The 19,303-nt window shown below is 39.4% G+C and overlaps 1 protein-coding gene across 4 annotated transcripts in view; it reads right to left on the bottom strand.

Moving 5' to 3' along the window:
• The window catches only part of dennd2c (DENN/MADD domain containing 2C), a 37,662-nt gene extending 18,567 nt beyond the window's left edge, over window positions 1-19,095 (bottom strand). For 2 of the 4 annotated variants that reach the window (XM_012965734.3, XM_018091356.2), the window contains exon 1: window positions 18,619-19,086. The gene's annotated coding sequence lies outside the window, so the exon portion shown is untranslated. 4 annotated transcript variants of the gene reach the window in all.
• Window positions 19,096-19,303: the final 208 nt, after the last annotated feature.

Raw genomic sequence — 19,303 nt, 5'->3', positions numbered from 1 at the left:
TCCTCTATAAGGTAATTTACAAAGAAATTTCTCACATAGAAGGTGTTATTGTAGTCAAAAATATTGGTTGCTGCTGGATTTTATGACCAAAAAAACATTATTAAATTTAGTTTACTAACAGTAGTAGGTGGCTTAGTAATACATGACTCAGTCTATAAGTCACATGAGATTACTCCTTCAATTTAAATTTGGGTGTTATATATTTGTTAATGCCATATATAAAACAAAAACAAACAAAACATGGGTACATTAAAAAAAATGTTACAGCAGCTGATTGGATAAAAGGGAGGTGGACCTTTCTGGATAAATAATATGATCACTTATTGAAATGACGCTGTTAACTGTGGCTCACGTGAGATTCTAAGGCAAGTCTGAGCAGTATCTGTTCTTGCTACAAAATAACTTCCCAATCACGTGTATCAGGCTGAATGATGGTTTTGGTTTTAATTGCACGCTTCCCTAATGAGTCACTATGAAACTGTGCTCTTCCATGCCAAATTAAGAATAGAAAATATAAATCAGAATAAACAAGTATCTGCAGAGAAAGCAGACTTTTTCTCTTCCTTTAAATTTCTACCGTAAACATTAACAACTTCCCATCCAATTGTCAGTGTGGTTATGAAAACCACAAGTGCTCTGGTTGACTACAGAGCAAGAATGCACCTCTGGATACATGAGATACACCTCTGTATCCTTGTCACTGATTACTCCAATAAACCTGCATGAAGGCAGCTTTTTGCACCTACTGAATTGTGAGTGACTTCCTTTTTTGTATTTTGCACCTCTGGATACAGGACTGGTGCAACCAGTAAATATATAGACTTGTGCTTGCCTCTTCTTGGCTCACAGTTGAATGAATATGCATACAGTGTGTCACAGACAAAAATGATTTAAAGTATGTGTGTGTATTCTTTGCACATTTGCTTTTATACAAACAAGATTCAGTTTTTCTTGGCATAGTTATGATACCTCTCTGTATAGGCTATAAGAGTACCAGAGAATTGTTTTAGCTGTGTACATTGCAGTTTGGATGGCCACACAAACAAAGATATCAGAATGCACCCCCCTAATCTTCAACCCTAGATTTCTAAATATATCTATAAATGTTACATTTAGCATTTATGAATCAAGTGCAAGTTGCAGCTTTCAACGAATAGGGCTGTTTTACACACCAACTGCTCCCATCTTTATTAAGTTTTAAAGTTGCTTTATAGTCTGAGGATAAAATTACCAGTGTATGTAGTTTGGAACTATTTGCTATTTGATGGTTGACAGGTAGTTCCATTTGTCCTGGTTGGCCCTCATAAAATCCTTTACAAAATGAGGTAGTAGTAGTGCAGTTAGTGTAAACCCTATTCATTATAAGGTACTTGCTTCAAAATATACTATTTTCACTTTTGTGTAGTTGAATTCAGCGCAGTTGTGCATACAGACACAGGGAAGCCTTGGTGCTACTGCCACCTCTGGACGAGGCGGTACCACCAGGGGTCCCTAACCACATTGCGCCAATAGACACAGCGCACTTGTGTCTAAAGAATGGGGTGCACATATCACTTTTACAGGAAACACAGTATATTATGCCAACAGATTTCAGCAAATTGCGTTCATTTTGACCTCCGCAATGTTCACTTGAGCAGACAGAGCTGAAGCTGCTTTTGGCCTAATTTGAGCACCAGTACTAGAGCAATAAACTACAAATTATGCTTTGAAATGTATCTAGTGAAATATCCTGCAATAGAAACCTGCTATTTGTTTATATATATTTCATTTATTTTTATAGCAGTATTATTTTTGTCCAAGTTTGCTGCAAAATGGCAACAAATGACTGTATGTGCTGTAGGCATTGAACTTCAGGAAGATTCTGCATGCAAACTCAGCCACTTCTGACCAACTTACTAAACACACTGGATCTTATCATGTATGGCTACTTTTAAAGTCAAATAGATCAAGCATAGGTTTTATGGGGAGTCCATACTCATTAGGGTTAGAAGTTAGATTAGGGTAGAAGTTTCTGTTCTGTGTATTCAATGGTGCAATCCTATATAAGGGGATCATATAATAATCTCTCTAATGCTTTATTTACTAATAGGTCTTTCCAACTGACACAAGGGCACCCACTCCGATTAGAAATATTTCGGAAAGGATTTTTTACAGTGAGAGCTGTGAAGTAGTGGAAGTATGACTGGAAGTATGACTGGAAGTATCAGTCATACTGGCTGATACATTAGATAGGTTCAAGAAGGGGTTGGATAGCTCTTAGCACAAGTTAATCCAGGGACTGGTCCGATTGCCATCTTGGAGTCAGAAAGGAATTTTTTCCCCTCTGCGGCAAATTAAAGAGGCTTCAGTTAGGTGTTTTTGCCTTCCTCTGGATCTACTACCAGTTAGGCAGGTTATATATTGGGAATTAAAATTGAACTTGATGGATGTAAAGCTGGCCATACACGCACCGATAATATCGTACAAAACATTGTTTTGCACGATATTCGGTGCATGTATGGCAAGTCGGCAAGTCGACTGATATCGCAGGAGGCTGCTGATATCGGTCGACTCACCGATTGGGCGGGTTAAAAGATTTTGATCAGGCACCATAAAAGGCGCCTGAGCAAAATCTGCCTTCAGGGCTGAATTGGCAGAAGGAGGTAGAAATCCTATTGTTTCTACCTCCTTATCTGCCTGTTTCAGCCCTGAACGCTAGTGGCCGATTGAACGATCTTTCGTGCGACCAAAGTCTTTTTTCAACCTAATTTACTATGTTACTATGTATGTAATACATTCAGAATCTCATATTCCTGTCATTCCCCAACGTGTTATTGACCTTTCCAGATTAAGGACCAGGAAGGTCCGAAACGCATCAGGTGATGTCATTCCCATACTTCCTTGTATTTTTAATAACCAGAAATAAAGGATGGATATCTAACTATGAGGTTGTTGATGTGCAGCTTATTTTTTGAACTATAATGTGCCTTTGATTTTTAAAAGCCTGTACTCCCTCTTTTTTTACTGCTACCACACCCAAAGTAGGGACGCAGAAACACAGAGTCAGTGGCATGGCTGGAGTGGTCCTGTTCTTGCAAAACTAGGTACACTATGTAAAGCCAACATGGAGGCTGGAATAACTTGTGTTTATTTAGAATATCATTGAATACAGCTTTGCTGTAAAAAAAAAAAAAAAAAAATCCCCAAAAAGCCTCTCTGATAATACACTTATAGAAGGCCCTGCAATGCCATGGAGATACAGCAATAAAAATGGCATCTAATCACAACCCCAAGTGAATCAGGAACAGTGACTAATAGCTGATTTGCCTAGGGACAATTTAAAAAGGGTATGATTTTCGACTTGTGCTCAAATGGTAGTTTGAACACTGTATTATTATTTGTTTTTTTATAACATAATCTCCCCTTTAATTAATAAAATATTTATTCAGAGATGTATAGCATGCATTGTGGTGTCTTAATGAGGGTGTTAATAAGCAATGGGTGTTACTTTGTAGTTTGTCCTTTTAGGTGACTGGTTTTTTTTAGGGTTATGTGTTACAGATTCTGTGTTACAGATTCTGGAAGGCTGATTGTTGTCGATAAAGACATAAACTGAAGCAAACTGTTTCAGATACAGTGCTCCTTCCTTACCACCCCCTTTACTGCACATCCTCTGTTTACTAAATAACAGAAATGAATTCAAACTGTAAAATTCTGTAATCTCAATGAAGCATCTTGCTGGGCTTTGTGGTAATTTCATGCAAAGCACATGTAAAGCTAAAACAAAAAAGTAAGCACCATAATAAAAGACTAATTGCTATTTTTCTGAGCGACCCTTTATGTGGCAATTGTAGTCTTGTGAACATGGGAACATGTGCTGTTATGCTGAGGTTCCTTTGTATGTCTCAGTATCTGGGGGGATTGTGTGAGCCTTTTCTTGTTGTTATATCCTTATCCTTATATCCACATCTCCTTTCAAAGCATTTTTAGCTGAAAGCAATAAATCCTTTTTTTGCCAGCAGAGCAAGAATAAACATGATCTAAAGTAGGAGTTAATTCCAGAATATAATGTACAGGTGTGGCAGGCGCTGTATAGAGATTATATTAGTCACACAAGGAAAAGTATCTGGTCGACTAAAGTGTGATTTGCTACATCCGAAACTGGTAGAAACCAAGGCTTTCAAATAACTAGGGTGCAGCTTAAATGCATCACAAACATACAAATATCTCCGCAGGCTACCATGATATCAACTCATTTGGATTGTGGGTTGGAAAGAATTATATTACACTTTTATATTTAATTCAGTATGAATCTTATAGAGCTTCAGCTCAGTTGAAAACATAAACTACAATAGAAGGGGCTGCAATTAATAATAATTTATGCAATCATGAAATAAATGTTGTATTAATCTCTGTAAAGTACTGCAGTAAATGTTTGTGCCATATAATGGATAAGAAGAACTGTGCTGGTACGCGCAGTCACACTACATCCTATTTTAGGATCCGGGCGAACCCCAAATCCTTTGTGAAAGATTCAGTCGAAGAGTGAACCAAACCCAAACCATATGCAAATTAGGATAAGGAAGGGTTAAGGCGCTTTGGGTGCGGTTAAATATGTTCAACTTCCATCTTTATGTGACAAAAAGTCACGTGATTTTAAAGATTTGGTTTGGCTTTCACATATGAGTGATGGGGGATGTCCCTGCCGTGAGCACCAACCATATGGGTTTTTGCTGTGCTACCACCATTAATGTGGGTATGGTCTCAAAAGCTCTTGTGATAATATGGGTGTGATTTGAAGTGAGTGCAGTTTAAAAAAGGGGAGTGGTCAAAACTGGCTTCCATTATCGCCCCTCTACCACATAGGACAGAAAAATTCCAACCCTTGGTACCACAGAAGTTGGACAGCACTGCTTTCAGTAATTAAAATTAGAGTATTATTAAGACCTATATGAACAGTATAATAAATCCCTGAGATGGCGACTAGAACAAAGCAAAGGTTTGGTAGGATGAAATAGGAAAGCAATAAACAGAAGATACAGGGATGCAGCAAGTCCATGATACAAATAATATGATCTTATGGCTTCCACTGACAGAATGATGGCGGGTGTCTTACCATCCATCCTTTCTCCTCTTTAAGTGCTTTTTCAGAAATTACAGATGTTCGCATATCAAAGAGCATAATATAACATTTACTAAATTACTAACGCTCGCACACAAGCTGCTCTTACAGTTTCAATAGCATAAGACAAAGTTTAAGACAATTGGGGAATGTAATAAAACACAAAAACTATTTAAAAAATTGCATAAATAATCTGTATTTGTCAATGTAATAGCCTACATTAATTAGACTGCTAATTTTTACTTTTGCATATCACATTGTTAAGGCCTGCTCAGGGGTAGCATATTTTATGGGGTGCAAATTAAATTCATTTTTACATTCCTATTGTTCTCACAAAGGAAAAAAAGTTAGTGTTGTACACATTTTTCCATAAACAACTTTTATTGCATTTATTGCATATTTTTACCACATTTTTTTACCGGAAAACTGGCCTAAGAAAAAAGGACAACACGGTCAGGAAAGAGTACACAGGGCTGGTGCATTTCTGAGGCATCCCTACTAAAAACCTGGCATCCCACTCTGTGATTATAACTTTCCTTCTCCCTTAAAGAAAGGCTACATAACCATTGCTTTCTACTTGCCTCGTTTTTGATTTGGAAAAAATTATGGTCAGTTTACATATTTCTTTTTTATGTTAGGACTGAAATATTAATTCTTAATATGTTCTTGCCCCAGAGCTCAATTTAAAAAAAGTTAGTCGGGGGAGCACAAAAAACACAATTCTAATGCAAACAGACCTTTTATTGCTATGCCATAAACAGCATGTTTCAGGCCCCTTCCGTGCCCCAGAGCTAGGTGAGTCCAAACCAATGTAGACAAATGTAATATGAGTCATGCAGCTTAGTTAGAATCAAGAACAAGGTACTGTTTTATTATTGAAAGTATGGGATCCATTATCAGGAAATCCATTATCCAGAAAGCTCTGAATTCTGTACCAGGGTCGGACTGGGGGGTGAAGGGCCCACCGGGGCTCCCGCCCCAGGGGCCCGTGCCGCCCCCCCTTCCCCCGCAGGGGCCCCCCTAACCCCCCTCGCAGGGCCCCCCACCGACGTCCTTCCCGGAACACGTAAATTGAACGCGTCAGGGGAAGAGTGGTTGGGCAGGGGGAGCGTCGGCATGGGTCGGGTCTGGGCCGCCAAGGCCCACTAGAGCTGGGGCCCGGTGGGATTTTTTCCGGTGTCCCAGCGACCCAGTCCGACCCTGTACTGTACTGAGAAAAAGAAATTAATTCTAGCCGAGTAGGGCTTAAACTTGTAATTAGATTCATTATTTTCTGAAGTCATCATAAGAGTATTTCACACAAAAATCAAGGCAGATCCCATTCATGCATGTTACAGGTATGGGACCTGTTATCCAGGATGCTCGGGACCTGGAGTTTTCCAGATAAGGGATCTTTACGTAATTTGGATCTCTATAACTTAAGTCTGCTAAAAATTATTTAAATAATGAATAAACCCAATAGGATTGTTTTGCCTCCAATAAAGATTAATTATATCTTAGTTGGGATCAAGTACAAGGTACTGTTTTATTATTAGAGAAAAAGGAAATCATTAACAAAAATTAGAATTATTTGGTTATAATGCAGTCTATGGGAGATGGCCTTTCCATAATTCGGAACTTTCTGGATAACGGATTTCCGAATAAGGGATCCCATACCTGTATTAACAATTTTGAGTGAGGCACAAATTTAAAACATAATACCTGACAGTGCACTACAAACATGGAATAAAAGGAACACTACACAGCAACAGTCAGTTGGTTTATATACTGCATTCAAACAATTCAGGGGCTTCTGCTCCATTCCCCAATGCAGTGCAAAAAACAGCTTTGACATTCAGCCAAGACCCAACTACACAAATACGTGCTGCTTCATTTCATTAAGAATACAAAAAAAAGTCAGCAATGTTAATTGATCTTCCAATATTGAATATCACATCACCGTAAAAAAATAAATATAAGTGATTAAACTATAAGGTTATGCTACCCACTTGTAATTTGTCTCTCTTACAGAATCATTGCTGTCCAAATGAAAATGATGATGCCAAAAAACAAATCTACCTGTCCCTGACCCCCTACCTATACCTATAAGTCCCTGAACAGGCAAAGGTAATATCTTGCCCACGGACCTCCAGTTGGACAGTTCAGTATCTACATTAATATTTTTCATCATTAAAAGTACTAAAGGCATGAATCCCAATGTAAAATTTGTCAATGGACCCAAGCATGGTGGCTTAGTGGGTAGCAATTCTGCCATGCAGTACTGGGGTCCTGCAGTGCAGGGCCTAGCTGGCCAGGCACCCTAGGCAACTCAGCCGGCGACCTCACCCACCACACTGCTTTTCTTCCATCGTACGTTCGTCCCCGTGCACACTGGGAGTGCGATATGCTAGGACAAGTGAGACACCCACACCATTACCAGTAAGAAGCGGACAGTGTGAGGGGATGAAGGCTTCCTAGCTGGACTTGCCACATGTAAAAACATAACATGCAGAGCCCATGCTTACAAATGCCTTCAATTGAACTTACTGTTATTATTCACCAATGTTTAACTTCAACTCTCCATCTCCTTTTCTGTGCAATTTAATAAAATGAAATAAATACAGTATGTATGCAGGACAAACAGTTATAAATCTTTGTGGTTTTGACCACACCAAGTGTTTGCCTAGTACTTTATTTTCTACTCTGCATCGCAAGGGTTGACTCGTTCCCTTCATTAGTGCCCAAACAAAACAGAGCCAATCCCTCATGCTTGCTTTGTAATGACGGATATCTCTAATATCCTACTAGTATTACTGTGTGCTCTGTCTCCGCATGCACTTCCCTTTCAGATAAAAACATGTTCAAACTACAGCCGAAAAGTGAGCAAAAAATATTTCAAAACAATCTTTTCTCCCAGATTTCAAAATAATGTGAACAAAATTTAGTAGGGGAAAAATTATCTATTTAGTTATCTACTTAGTTACTTAGGCGTGTAGTAGGCATTCTGTTTAGACAATAGCAATAGCAGTCCTTATTTATGACAATCAGTGGTGCCTAAAAACAACTTAAAGAAAACAAAAACAATCATAACATTTTTTAAGAAATAGCTATTGACCATTTATACATTATTGGTTGAGAGTTCAAAAGTGCACAAGTGGACATTATGCAACACACTTTCAATGGATATTTTTTCTTTTCATTAAAACTCCATATGACGTTGCTGTTACCCATTAGGATTTTGCTACTTACCCTGAAGGTAACTTTTAAGTGAGTTCTCTGTGATGACAACTTCTGAATTCTAGCCCTGAGGCTGTGATCTTTTTGTCCATGGCTCTCACAAATAGCCACGGTATCAATGGGACACTGGAGCTCTGGCCCTTAGGGCCAAACATTTACATCATTAGGTATTTACTTTAGACACTATTTCCTGGCAGCCATTAATAGGTGTCATTATCTGGCCTCATCTCCATGAGAGATTACCATCTGCTGGGACCAAAGGCATGCAAATTCCTGGAAACCCATTCAACAGTTTAGGTGCAATTGTTGCCCTGTTACATATGTTACATATGTTAGCACATATATTTTTAAAGCACCAACATATTCTGTGATGCAGAATACTGTAAATACTGTTAAAGCAAAGTCAGAAATGCTGATGAGTGTTTCTTTTACATTACTTGTTTACCATTATTCAATATTATCAACCCATCCACAAATAGGCTTGATGTTACCTTTATCTAGATTATTTAAAACCTCTCCAAAGTGGAATGGTTCATACACTTTAACTGTTTTTTTCAGTATTTGCATTAGAAATCCAGTTCCCAGTTCCTAAATATATGATAATGTAATGTGCTAAATTGTTTCTTTGACCGGTCCCTGAACAATGCAGAAAAAGCTACTTTAAATTAACTGATCATGCATTTGTAAATTAACTACAGGAAGTGAATTTCCAAAACAAAAACATGCAAAAGCTGCCTCCTCGGGGGAGGGAAGGGAGTCCTTAATGCAAAGCATTATCCTATTAACCAGATTAATTTTTATCCAAAACCAGATTATTTTCACTGCATTTTGAATGAATCAGTGTAACCCTTTAATCAGTCAACAACATTTGCAAATATAAATTATAAACTATTCAATACAACCAAATTAAAGTCTGCACCCAGATTGTGTTGGGCAACAAAATGGCCTGTTAGTATTGTGTTTTCTGAAGCAACAGCTCAATAATTGCTTTAACAATTATCTGCTAGAGCAATATGGCTTTGAATTAGCACTTGCTATCAAAGCCAGTACATAATTAAAGGCCTTGTTTATCTTGATTTATTTACAGTACCCTAACAGAAAAACAGGTTATAGCACATAAGACTACTTCCACACAGGGCTGATTTTCAGCCTGCAGATAAAGCAGGCCAAGAATCAGAACCTACACTAGCATCACAAGTTTCAATAAAAAGGTGAGCTGCAACTCCAGGATGTTCTATAAAATAAGAGCTTTACTGAAGTTGAATTGTAAAACCATCAGCATATGAGGCCAGATGCCTGACATGTTTACAGCGCATGCACCCTTAATCACAGGGTAAACATCACAAAGTAGCTGAACATTCACTACTACACTAGCATCCGCCTTCTCCTGTGTGTGCACCCACAGCCACTGCTATAACCTGGGTGCAGGAATGTACCCGTATATATTCGAGTATAAGCCGATCCGAATATAAGCCGAGGTACCTAATTTTACCTAAGAAAGCTGGAAAAACGTATTGTCTCGAGTATAAGCCTAGGGTGGGAAATGTAGCCGCTACTGCTAAGTTTCATCAAAATAAATACCAATAAAATTACATTAAATGAGGCATCAGTGGGGCATATGGTTTTAAATATTTATTTCAAATAAAAACTGTAAACTAGCTCTGTAAGTGGAGGGTCAACATAAACAAATGTTTTATCAACAATGATACCTTAAGAGTGCTCAATCAGCAACCAAGCTAAAATACAAAGAGTTAAAATACTTCAAGACTATATATAGTTTATATAGAATATAAAGTGCAATGTCTAGTGCTTAATGGGACAAGTGAGGATGGTAGATAAAGATAAATTTGGGAGTAGGCTAAGGCCCTGGAGCGTCTGGTTGTGGGTGGCCTAATTTGCACACAAAGGACAGAGGGTGCTAGTCTGGATGGACCCATGGCACCCGACTCGAGTATAAGCCGAGGGTGACTTTTTCAGCACATTTTGGGTGCTGAAAAACTAGGCTTATACTCGAGTATATACAGTATTCCCCCTCTGTGTGCTTGCAACCCTGCAGATGCAGTGGGGATTGGGGATGATTATCAGCTGGCGGATAAATTTAGGATGAGGGCAGACAAAGCGTTAAGCAGATCCGCTTTCGTATGCTGCTCTGTGCATTGACAGTTATGGCAACAGCCAGATTGTGCGCACACAGAGCGGAGTGAAGCGGCAGTTGGACTGGAAAACACGAAAGTGAATGTGTTACTTTTAATGCAGCTAATAAGTGTGAGGCAATCAAATTGAATCTGGCCATATACACTATGAGCAGATGTTTGAACGTATGTATGTATATTTTTAAAAGCACCACTTGTATACGCAGGAGAACAATACATTAATAGAACAAACGGGTCAATACAATAATAAAATAAAATATACATACCAAATATAGTTACATTCAAGGTGAAGTGCTAAGTGGTAAAATGAGACAAGAGAAGGAAGTCCCTGTCCTCATTTCGGCCAGCAATCAAGTTTTAGTTAAGCAGTGGAGCATGGAGCACAGCAGGGGCCGGGGCAGGGTGGAATAGAGCTGACATCACTAAACTAAAAGCCATCAATTATACATGATTTACAGACCCTTATATGCCTGGTGGGTATAACAGAATATACACAAAGCTCAGATCTACATTGCATCAGCACAGACCCTTCATACCTGGCTACCATAAAACATTATATCTATTTTTTTCTTCAAAGGGATTTCCTGTAATCCTCAGCCCTTAGCAGAGACCATCCTGATGTCCTAATGTTTCTCAACATTAGCCACACAAAGGATTTCCAGGTCAGAATGACTCATAATTGCTATTGGCCTAAGGCAGGTAAAAGTACAATCTATCAGGGACAGCACATCCCAGAAACAAACAAACCAACAATTTCAAAGTGCTGCCACACTACCAGCAGTTTTGACAGAAAACATCAGATAGAATAGGATATGTGCTCAGTTTATGTTAGAGAACAAAAGACAAGAGATGGATGGCTACATAATGCCAGTGTGTCATCATACCCAGTTCCTTTTTCCCACTGCTAAGTCTCTTTGATAACATGTGCTTTAATCTAGCTGGTTTTGTCTGTGACACAAAAGGCAGCCATATTTTCTTAATATTAATAAAATTTTCTGTATGTCTGTTGCTGGGAGCAAGAATGCAATAAGGGCTCGTACTTGCAAGCATTTGCTTCTGCACTTTCCTGCTTTGCATTCCTCTGCATTCCACTGCAGAAAAGTACAGAAACAAATGCATCCTATTCTTCCTAATGCGCCTGTGTGAGTACAGCGGAATGCAGAGTAACGCAACGCAGGGATGCACAGAAGCAAAAAGTGTAGTGATGAATTAGGATTATTAAAATCTAATCCAGCTGTGGATCTTTAAGTGCATTGTGCAATTTGGAAAACCAGATAACCAGATCTCAAGGCAATGCAGCAATGTATGACCAGACCAGCTTAATAATGAGATAAATAAAAGACAAACAAATGTGTGAGTTTCACTACACACAAGCCGCATTCCTGGAAATAAACTGAGCTCAGTCAGAGATCCTACAGATATTAAGGTGGCCATACATGGACATTTTCAATTCGGGTCCTTAAGACCGACTCAGCAGCTTATCTGCCCGTGTATGGGGCAGGTCTCCCCCCGACCGATATCTGGCCAACAATTGGCCAGATGTCCATTGGACAGGCTTGATTTTTTGTCGGATGCGTCCTGTCCTCTTTTTTGCAATGTGATTGCTTGGCCCTAGGGTCAAACAATCGCATTAGCACAATATCGCCCAAGGTGGGCATATCTGGGGAAAGATTTGCAAATCTAACATTGTAAGGACACCTTTACTCAGAACACGAGGGCAAGATGAAAAATATGACAGTGGGCTACAAGACCCTGAAAGTTTGGCCACACATAAAGTACCTCATCAAAGTCCATGCACTCTTTTGTGTACATTAAAACTGTTTAGTGGGTGTGGTGAGTTGGTCCAAAAAAGTTACAGAATTATGTGAGAACATAATTTTGCCCCTTTATAGGTCCCTGGTAGGGCCTCACCTTGAGTATGGGGTGCAGTTTTGGGCTCCAGTCCTTAAGAAGGATATTAGTGAGCTGGAGAGAGTGCAGAGACGTGCAACTAAACTGGTTAAGGGGATGGAAGATTTAAACTATGAGGTGAGACTGTCGAGGTTGGGGTTGTTTTCTCTGGAAAAGAGGCGCTTGCGAGGCGACATGATTACTCTGTACAAGAACATTAGAGGGGATTATAGGCAGATGGGGGATGTTCTTTTTTCCCATAAAAACAATCAACGCACCAGAGGCCACCCCTTTAGATTAGAGGAACGGAGCTTCCATTTGAAGCAGCGTAGGTGGTTTTTCACGGTGAGGGCAGTGAGGTTGTGGAATGCCCTTCCTAGTGATGTGGTAATGGCAGATTCTGTTAATGCCTTTAAGAGGGGCCTGGATGAGTTCTTGAACAATCAGAATATCCAAGGCTATTGTGATACTAATATCTACAGTTAGTACTAGTGGTTGTATTTATAGTTTATGTATGTGAGTGTATAGATTGGTAGGTGTGGGTTGTGTGTGCTGGGTTTACTTGGATGGGTTGAACTTGATGGACACTGGTATTTTTTCAACCCTATGTAACTAACTATGTAACTATGTGTCAGCAAGCCCAAGCCCTGAAAAGATAAAATTTGGGAGGCCATGGTTTTGGCCCCACATATGCTTACTGGGTTAACATTAGTGTGACTCGGTTAACAGCCAACATCTGCTTTTAGGTTTATGGCACATGAGATGCTTTGTCATCTGGTAGTCAACTCAGCACTTTTCTCAGCTGGTAATGTTCTTTACTGGCAAACGTCCTGGCTGCTACACACAAAGTGTGACTGTGCATAACAGCAGATTATGTGCATAACAAGCAGTCTATGTGCAAAACAGCTACATACACATCAGGTCTGGACACTTGCATTTCACGTACACAGAATCCCAAACAAGCCCCCAGCAGCCCACTACACAGTGACTGTCTATGGCATTTTATAGCAGCCCCTTTGGCATTTGCTATAATCCCATCAGTATTAATGGAATTTTGGCTGCTGCTGACCTTTACAGCTGTAAAATGAGAGATGCGCTGTTTCTGAACCGCAGTGCACATATTATGATATTAGTTTTGTACGATTTTTGGACTGCGTATGGGCTCCAATCGTCCTGATTCGCACCATGGTGATTGGTCATTTAGTTGATCGGACAGGTTATAACATTTTGGTTGGATATCTGACGGTATTCTTGGGGGTCCTACAATGCATTTCCAGGAAGTCACTTTCATACAGTTGGTGTCTGCCAACTATTTTATGTTCAGAACATTTATCCTACAATTTCAGTCTGAATATTAGTTTTAGATCCATGCATTTAAACGTACAATCGATATCCGAACATTCGTCAAAAGAATGCATGGATCCGAACTTGTATGGTCAGCTTATGTAACTCGCCAACTTAGATTTGTAAAATCTTTACAGCAGGGAGCTCCTTTTTATTTATTGCAATGTCTGTACTATTACTGTATTGCAGAAATATACTGTACAGCATATACAGTAGTGCTATATAAAGATATACATACATACATACAAGCCTGTGAATGAACCTGGCATTTTCCTTGTGTGCAACCAATATTGTTGTAAATGTGTAAGCACATGACCACTCTCAATGGAACCAAAAAGCTGTTTATCTGCCTGCAGGAATGAGACAAAATGAGCTCTCAAATAACACATGGTCTCACAATGCCTTTATGTTTTAAATGTAAATAAGGGGGAAATGTATACAAACTAATAAAACTATGTGAAGTAAATTAACACTGAAGTGATTGAGGTAGGGAGGAATGACAGCTGCTGAGGGACTGTGCGGTTTCTGTTGAGATTCCATGAAGGCTGAGATTCAGGCCTTTGGCCAGTTAGTCAGTGTCCTAAACTTTGCCAATGGCAGCTCTGGACAAGCTTGTATGTCAGCTGGTAAAAAAACATTATGTTAAGGATAAGAACCCATTCACCATAGCTCTCTGCTATTGCGGTCAACTAACCGCTCCAAAATGACTTTCCACCGGCAACAACAGGAGTCACCAGTGGAAAGCCTTTTGCATCGCTTTGTTTCACAAATTTGCACAAAGTTGCCTGCAGGAGGTAACTTCACAAATCTTCGGTTTACCAAAACCATGTGAATGGATTTCCACCAGCAACTTCTATTGTTGCCGATAGAAAGCCATTTCTGACCAGTTTGTCGCCCACGGAGCAGAGATCTATTATGGGCGACTGAACCCCTCTGTGGGTTCTTACCCTAAAGCTGTAATGTAACTGCTGATAATCCTAGAGGGTTGCTGTCCTTCAAATTACTGTTGAACAACCCTGGACATCAGAGAATCCCAAAGATGCTTTGAAATCAAGCAAAATGTGCTCGAATATGAAAGTGCATCTGATTTACTTTATAGTCGCTTAATTACTTTACAGGTACTGATAAAGTACCACTAGATAGCTTGTGCGTCCCTTGTACCCCAGGTTATGAAAATTCTATACTTTGTCACTAATAATTAAAGGAAAAGTATTAACAGTAAACTATACTTTTCCCAGCAATGATTATCTCCAGTAGGTGATGTCAAACAAAGTACAGGTATAGGACCTGTGATCCAGAATGCCCGGGACCAAGGGTATTCCGGATAAGGGGTCTTTCCGTAATTTGGATCTCCATACCTTAAGTCTACAAAAAAATCAATAAAACATTATTTAAACCCAATAGGACTGTTTTGCATCCAATAAGGATTAATTATATCTTAGTTGGGATCAATTACAAGGTACTGTTTTATTAATACAGAGAAAAAGGTAATCAGTTTTAAAATTCTGAATTATTTGATTAAAAAGGAGTCTATAGGACACAGGCTTTCCGTAATTCGGAGCTTTCTGGATAAAGGGTTTCCGGATAAGGGATCCTGTACCTGTACTAGTCTTATTTAAATGTAGCCAAGTTGCACTGATCTAATTAGTTGAATCACCATACTAAACAGAAAGCATCCCCTTCCAATTATGACTTTAGGGCAGTGCCAGTAAGTGTATATCCATCCAGGGGCCCCATATATTTTCAAATTTCTACGACCGTCTCTGGGCTTCATATGTAATTTTGATTAGAGGAAGCATCTTAATGTAATCTCTACTATATATCTAGTTATTGTTACCCAGTATCGAAGTATAATTGGGAACATCCACATCATGTGCCAGAATGACCCATTTCTTTACCCCTGCACCTTTTACATGTGGGAGTAGGTATCTTGGCCATATGGTGTTTGGGGTGAGATAGGTTCTCAAAAAATTTAAAATTTTTGTTGGATCAATAGATCCCTAGAGCAGTTTAAAAGTTGATTAAGATTGTTGGTTACCTCTTCCCATTGGTCTTCATTCAAACTTGGAACAGTGGACATTAGGGTAGTATATAGGATTTAAACAATTTTTGAGGCATCCTCTCTACCAAGCTGTATCTCTGTAACATCAAATTGTGTCAGAATATGTGTCGCAACTGTAAATATTTATACATAGGTAAATTAGGTGTGTTAATTTTGTCTCGGAGCAGTATAATATCTATAAAATGTGAGTTCTCCACTACATCTCTGAGGTTTTTAATTCCTTTAGGTGCCCAGTACCATATAGCTTCCGAGTGAAAGAAATGCTGCAGGTGGGAATATTTTCATAAAGTAGAGACAGAATAGGGGGTTTGACCTTAGCTAGTTTCAATACTGCTAGCCATGTCATATACAAGGCTTTTATACAGGGGGGAAATGGAGGGTAGTCCATTGATTTCCATAGTAGGCAATTTTTCAGTGCTTCCAAAGAGCCTGGCAAGGAGTATGACATTGGGATTGTCTAAATCTTGTGCTAACCACCAATTTGCGTAACTGAGTTGAGCAGCTAAATAGTAATACAGATTAAGAAGTCCCTATGCCCCCAATAAACAGGTTTTTAAAAGAACCATTTTCTGATCAGATGTTGGTTTTACAGGCTACATGCATGGCTCAGTGATTTCTCTATGTTCTGTTTCTGTTTTCTTATGGAAAACACTTTGCAGGAACACTATTTTCAAAACAAACCTTTCATAAGAATCAAGAGTTCATTCATATTAAATAGACACACTATTATACCTTATATTAAAGTGTTTTACAACAATGCTAGTTTGAATATCAAAGGGTTGCCCTGCACTTATAGGATCATATAGCAACATTTATGTATCAAAGGACATGGAAAGCCAAATACACTGGGGAGTGCCAATTTAATAGGCACCAACCCCCCCTCACCCCCATGAATAAAATCACATACATTTTCTGCCTTGGCCACGGTGTGTGCACTATAGTAAACTCGAAACTGTACTGTATAAAATGGCAACACAACATTCTCACAGAAACAACACCTGACAGGTTCAGAAGTGGGTTGCCTAGGTATGCTTGAAAAATCCTAGGTCCTAAGCATTCTGTATAACAAATCCTATACATGTATTAAGAAAGAGCTTTAGTAATATTATAAGGATGAGATATTGGCCAGAGATTTCTTGTGACCTTTATGGATCAAAAACTGTTTGGAAAGCTGCTATAAAACATTGTAAAAAATCCAAAAATGCAAGCCTATGAGCTGTACTGCAGCATGCACAAAGTGGTGCCTTTAACTATAAAGTGCCACACATTGGCCAATAAAGCTAAAAACAGACAAAACAACATACATCTCTAGTACAGAACCTTTTGAAAGAAAAATCTGCCATTGTGATTATAAACAATGCAGCAAACAACACAGGAGACTTTGTTTAGACTGCTAAACCCTTGTTGTACATGTGTACCCAACTGTGCAACTTTTTCTGGAATGTATCAAAATCTGATTTTCCATAGTGAAATGTCAAATCTAATGAGAAGTTGCATGGTTTCTTGTTTTCATGCATCTACATTTGCATCTCATCAAATAAATATCCGGCATGTAACATTCCCTTCCTGCAGTCAGGCATTGTTGGAATATAATATTAATTATTTTCATAATTGTGAAACAATTATGCTACTACTATGTCCAACTGTCAGTGCAAAGACCTCCAACAAAATAGTTCTACCCTTACAACACACACTTCACCTTCAATTTATCTTGTTAGAGACAACATCACAAAGACACTTATGTCCTGCAGTCTGATCCTATGAGAGCAATGCATTAGTCTGAGCAAGCAGGGCATGAATTAATACATGACTAGTAAGATTAACTATGTTAAGCAATTTACTAAAGACATTACTTTTACCTCAGAGAAATGTAAATAAAAAGCCAGAGCACCCTATGGAAATGCTGAATCTTTCCAAATAAATGTGCCAGCCAAGGGACAGTATGCTTTTTATTAGATATTATAGAAATATGTAAAATACACAAATATAACAATGAAACACAGCCAGCTGTAAAATGTACAAAGTTGGAAGTGCTGAAAACCGGCCCTGGTAGCCACTGAACCTTTAGGTCCATGGGGTCTGTTATTAATAATTAGTGGTATTTCTACATTACGTCTTAAGCATCATATGGCGGTCACACACAGAAGCAGGCAGTTTGCACAACGCCACAAGACTGTTTTTGCAACACTTTGCATGCAGTCACAAGCAGGATGTGCAACACACACTCGTGTCTCTGCGTTAATTTCATTAACATTACCCTATTGCAAAATTAAAGGTATAAACTAAGTGTTTTCAAGTTCATTTCAATGTAGTGACAGACTTCAACATATATGGCAATAACACAATGCAATGCAAGTAATAACTGGGGTTTCCTTTCATTAGCCCCCAAAGTGTGAATCTGGGATTTCCATGCACCCCTTAGGCCAGTGATCCCCGACCAGTGACTTTGGGGCAACATGTTGCTCCCCAACCCCTTGGATGTTGCTCTCAGTGTCCCCAAACCAATTATTTTTGAATTCCAGATTTGGTGGCAAGTTTTGGTTGAATAAAAAGATTGAATACCAAATAAAGCCCCTGTAAGCTGATAGTGTGCATAGAGGCTGCCTAATAGGCAATCTTAGCCCTTATCTGGCACCTCCATGAACTTTTATGATGCTTGTGTTGTTCTCCAAATCTTTTTCCATGTGACTGTGGCTCCCAAGTAAGAAAGGTTGGGGACCCCTGCCTTAAGCAATGTTTTCCTACTACAGTACCATTAATACTGCGGTGGTCCCTCAGAATTGCAGCACTGAAACGCGAGTACACCAAAAGTTATAAAAGAGTTGTAAGGATCCAAACAAGCATTTACTTACCAGCAGTAAAGTTAATAAAGCGACTGTCACAGAATAAATCCACAAAAACGAAGTATATAGTCCACTTTAAGTAAACCAAGTATGCGGCTGCCCCGTGTGCCTGCTCCCTGCCCGCTGCTCTGAATGAATTCACATCACACACTTCCCATCGCAGCGATAATGGTTCCAGCCCAGTGTAACAGTTCACGGAGGGCAGTCCCTCTGCCGGTCTCAGTTGGAGGGTGTTTGAGAGGGATGTGTAGGGGCACGTTAGAGAATGTTTTGGGTGGAGACAGCTGAGTGACAAAGGCTGCGAGCTGTTAGTGAGAGAGCAGCCGGATAGTGAGGAAGCAATGTGTATGGGCTGCTCGGGTGAGAGTCCTTCCTCCTGTGCCGCCAGACTCGCAGCCAAACACGTGGGATGGGGAAGGTAACAGCAAAAGCAACATGGGCTCTGCCCTGCAGCCTTATTATGGCTTCCACATAAGTGCCACACATTCCTACCTCTATAGACTGACAACCTCGTATAAATGTTTATTTTCCTGCAGCTTCCTGTGGAGACTTTGACCAGCCAATGCCTTTGAAAGTTGGTCATGAGTGGTTAAAGGAGACTTTTTTTATTATTGACATACATATTGGAGCCAGGGCCCCATACTACAAAGTTAGCTGAGTCCTCTCCCCAGGGGGCCCTGGTTATGAATCCATT

Source organism: Xenopus tropicalis, chromosome 2 (assembly GCF_000004195.4).
Source record: "Xenopus tropicalis strain Nigerian chromosome 2, UCB_Xtro_10.0, whole genome shotgun sequence".
NCBI lineage: Eukaryota > Metazoa > Chordata > Amphibia > Anura > Pipidae > Xenopus > Xenopus tropicalis.
The sequence above is the reverse complement of the archived record's forward strand: the minus strand, read 5'-3'. Positions and strand labels throughout refer to the sequence as shown.